Source organism: Macrobrachium nipponense, chromosome 34, assembly GCF_015104395.2.
Source record: "Macrobrachium nipponense isolate FS-2020 chromosome 34, ASM1510439v2, whole genome shotgun sequence".
NCBI lineage: Eukaryota > Metazoa > Arthropoda > Malacostraca > Decapoda > Palaemonidae > Macrobrachium > Macrobrachium nipponense.
The window spans coordinates 68,199,793-68,205,103 of NC_061095.1; positions in this window are offsets into that span (position 1 = coordinate 68,199,793).

Here is a 5,311-nt window from a genome sequence, read left to right on the forward strand (position 1 = left end):
TGCAAAGAATAAGAACAGGGTAGTGAGGGAAATGTCTTAAAATGAAATAATGTTCATCAGGGGAACTTGTAAAGTGAATTAAATCTTCTAGGTACACACACACACACACACACACACACACACAAAGTGACACCACACAAGTGGAAAAACGAGTTTCATTCATTTTGACGGGATTTATTCACTATCTGCTACGGTCAATATATTTGTGTCTCCTAAAAATATTGAGATCTTGCAGTTTCTATGCGTTTTGTGATTTTAAAGAACATACTATGCATATATATATATATATATATATATATATATATATATATATATATATATATATATATATATCTATATATATATACATATGTATATTATACCTCTCTTTATACATGTGGTTGTATTTTATATACACAAACAAATTGTGTGTATATATATATATACTATATTATATATATATATATATTAACTATATATATATATATATATATAGTATATATATATATATATATATATAATTATATCTATTATATATATGTATATTCTTATATATATATATATAGATATATATATATATATATATATAATATTAATAATAATATAATATAATATATATATACACACACACATGTATGTATGTATGTATATAAAGGGAGAGATATGCTAAACTGTACGTATTCCTGTGCGTGAGAGAGAGCGAGAAATAGTGGGGGGGGGGGGGGGGGGGGGGGGGGGGTGGGGGGGGGGGGGGGGGAGGCTTAATCCCAAGAGTATATTTAACACCTATTAAATCCAGAGATAAAAATAGCAATGGCTTGACTTCCTGGGACCATAAATTTTATGCACTTAAGAGGATTAGTTACTCGGAGTTGCGAGGTTAATGATATTGCCTCGGTCTTAAGAACACATGAGAATGTATTTATAGAAATGAATTTTTTGTTTTTTACTCGAATCAAGATCGAATCCTGCTCTGTTGAATGTGAGGCCAGGGCGTTAGCAGTTCATCTACACGGTAATGAAAGAGCTTTGTGGATGAATTGCTAACGCCCTGGCCTCTCATTTGAAAGACCTAGTTTCGGCGCAGATGCAAGTCAGGAAATTATAATACATATATATATATATATATATATATATATATATATATATTATATATATATATATATATATATATATATATAATATATATATATATGTATGTCTATATATATATATATATATATATATATATATATATATATATATATAAAAACGTGTGTGTACGTATGTACATGTATGTGTGACATAAAATCTGTGTACTAGTTTATTGGGGGAACTGGCACCACACTCGACTACTGAACGATGCAATCCAGACTCAACTCCAGAGGAATGGACAGTCAATCATTCCTGCTCGTTTAGTTTCAACCCCTTCGTTACTCAGTTGACCCCTGAAGCTAATTATGCAAATTAAGTCCTTGGTAATTAAAAGACTGCTGTGAGTTTCGTCCATTTGTGAAAGGGACGTAGTAGGTCTAGCGCCCTCATCCTCCCACCCAAAAGGAAAATGGAAAACTTCCCAGAGGCGTCTCCACTGAATGGGAAAAAGCGTCGTTTCTTGGCCCAGAATTCCTCTGCATCAAAGGACTCGATTCCGCTCCTCCAGAGTAGTCGAATGGCTCCTCAGAAACTCGTAAATAAGTGATGGCTCTGATTTTATGGCTGGAATCTTCCCCCATCAGACGTCAATATTGAAACAAAAAATAGAATCTGCCTGTAGGGTCAGCCTCTGTATCTGTGGCTGTAATGGTTATGGAAACATTTCCAGAGGTGTCGTGGGTTGCAATACTATAGATCTTTATATATGTCCCTCCATTTAAAGATTTGCAAGTTCCTTTGGTGTGCTTTATGCAACCTTATCTTTTTCTCTTTCGTAATGTATATAAAGAACATATACACACTTGACACTTCCCACACAGCACACACAATACATACATACATACATATGTGTGTGTGAGTGCGCGAGCGCGCGCGTAACACACATACATACATGTATAGATCTATCCTTCACATATATTAGATATTTGTTATAATAAAGCCCACAAAAGTTTTATAGTGTAAGTAACACACAGAAAGAAAATTTTAAGAACATTCTCAGTTTGCCTTTTTTTTAACGGATTTGAAACCATTAAATCATTGTTAAAAGCTTTTAATGTCAACCTTGTTTTCTCCTATAATAACACACTAAAAGGAATGTTAATAAAAAAAATAGCCCCAGAGAAAGTAACAACATAATATATAAAAATTCCATGTATGGATTGTCCCTCATTTTGTCTCGGACAGTCTAGCAAGGTCCTAGAAGTAAGGCTAAGCCAGCATAAATATTCTGTAAAAAACTGGGCAAACATCTAGTGCAATATTCATTCATTTAAGTGAAAACAACACCGAATAAATTGGGTTGGTAGTCAGTAATTGCAAGGTCAATAGATGTCTATCACGAAACTCTTTTAGAATCTGCTTTAATACAACTTACTTTTGTAAGTTATACGAATCTTCTTGTTTTGTCTTTTGTCCCATGTATGTCAGTTTCTGCTTAGTAAAGGATGTGGAAACGTCGAAAGGTTCCTCGCAGTTACTCCTTCGTTTATTTTTTTCCTTCGTGGCATATATCTTTTATATATACGTATATATATATATATATATATATATTATATATATATATATATATATAGTATATATATATATATATATCGGCATATAACTTTATTTGTTTTTTGGATTTATCACATTCCTAACTTTCGTGATTCAGTTATATATATATATATATATATAGATATACTATATATATATATATATATATATATATAGATATATATATATATAGGTATATATATATATATATACATATATATATCTATATACATATATATATATCTATATACATATATATATATCTATCTATATATATATAATATATATATATATATATATATATATATATATATATATATATATATATATATATATATATACATATCATATTATATATACTATATATATATATATATATATATATATATATATATATATATATTATATATATATATATCTATATATATATATATATATATATATATATATATATATATATATATATATATAGATATATATATATATATATATATATATATCTATATATTATATATATATATATATATATATATATAATATATATATACATTACCGACAGTAATTACGTCCTCAGAAATAAATATCATTTCACAATTTTCCTTTAACGTTGTAATACTTCATGAAACCAAAACTCTCCCCAGTCCTGGGAATTGCTTCAACATCGACGTATTTTGAATATAAACATCATCATTAGCACTGGGCAAATATACACGCATATATATATCTATATATATATATATATATATATATATATATATATATATATATATATATATATATATCTAATATATATATAATACATACATATGTGTGTGTTAGCGCGTATGCATGTTAAAAACCTCTTCGCTACTGGCTTAATTTAATGAAATCAGATTTTTTCGTTCACCCTCTTCCTCTCCCATCCCACCCGATCGGCAAAAATCCTCGGCCACAAAAGGATATAAAGTCCTTGAGGCAGCAGAGCCGAACGAGGATTTCATAGAAGCAGCAGGATCTCTTCATCAAAATGGAGGAAGTCCTTCATTTGCTCTATTGTGAGGTCAAGGGGGTCTCTCTCCCCTTTTTTTCTTCCAAATCAGGTCCTTTCAGATCTGCAGGACATTTTCCAAACATTCCTGAAAAAAAAAAAAAAATATCCCGAGGATCGAGGGTCTGTGACCAGAGGTCAGAAGGAACCAGGGACCCTTTCTTTCTTCAATCAGTACCTCACTTGGGGACAAAAGACCGCTATCAAATTGAGCGACCAGAAACAATTTTTTATATGTATTTATGTATGTATGTATATGATAGACTTGTTTTTCATACACGCCACTCACATAATTTTTCTTTACTCATAAATTTATTACATCATTTTAAAAGAATCCACGATTCATGCATTTATTTTCAATCTAAAATTTCTCACTTACAATTTTAAATCTTACTACTCCACTTGTAAAGTAAGAAACATTAAGATTGTTATTAATCTTACCCTCACCTTTAAACTCCTCCCCTTTGTATATTCCTCTTTATCTGTCTCTTGGGCTTCCTTGCAATCACAATGACGGAACGCTACTGTGGCACCAAACTTGCAATGGCGTCGCCATAAAAACTGAGAGAGGAAGGTGGGAGAATGTCCCATTCCAGAAGGGAAACGACAGAGAGGAAGATTCCATATTATTATTATTATTATTGAGACACTGCAAGAAAATGTCTGACTGAAACGACTGCGATCATGATCATACTTCCAAGATTACAAAGCCATCAACTTCAGGCAGGGAGATGGATGTGGATGATGCTATGTGTGTTTGTATGCAAGTGCGTATGTGTGTGAATGCATATGTATGTGTATATGTGTGTGCAATAAGTATTTAGATAGTTTTCTGAATGTTTGATAATAAAATGTTAATTCTGAAAAAAACCTATGAAAAAATGGGAGGTCGAAGAAAGAAAGAGAAGACAAAGATTAAAACAGGAAGACACGTGAGATGCTGCAGTGTGTTAGTAAAAAAATATTTTTTGCGGCTGATCAGGGTTTGTAGGGTATGTTTGGACGAGGGAAAAGTCTGAGTGATTGGATGAGAATTAACTGCTGTTTTGTAATCTGCATAAAGATTTTAGATGAGACTGGAAAAACTAGAAGAACTGAATGCTACTCAGCATATCAAGATATGTGTATGGTAGGATTTCGACTGAGAAAGTAACATAGATGACAGATCTCTTAATATGGTATGAGATCAGTGTGAACTGAGGCAAGGTGACAGTATATGGATCAGTGCTTTGCCATGACAGTGAAAAAGCTATATGTTGCATATGTAGACTTAGAAAATACTCACAACAGATACACAGAAAGCCAACATGGAGGGTTTGGAGAATTTATGAGAACACCAGTGTACAAAATCTCGTGCATATCTCTTTAGTATTCCTAAAATGCATTTCCTGTCTAGTTAACCTCATAATCTCGTTTGTTGCTTTGTCATAAAGCCCTAGAATTTTTGTATATTTCTTGAAGCCCAAAAAAAATCTGTTATATTCCATTCAAAAAATGTAGTTCATCCTTTGTTGTCAAGCCACAGAATATGCCTTGTTCTTTGTTGAGAAGCCTCCCGATCTCTCTTCTTTCCAGCGAAACCCCAAAAGCTCCTTTAGACTTGATAATTAACGCCTAGAATTTCGTTTATTCTTTTAT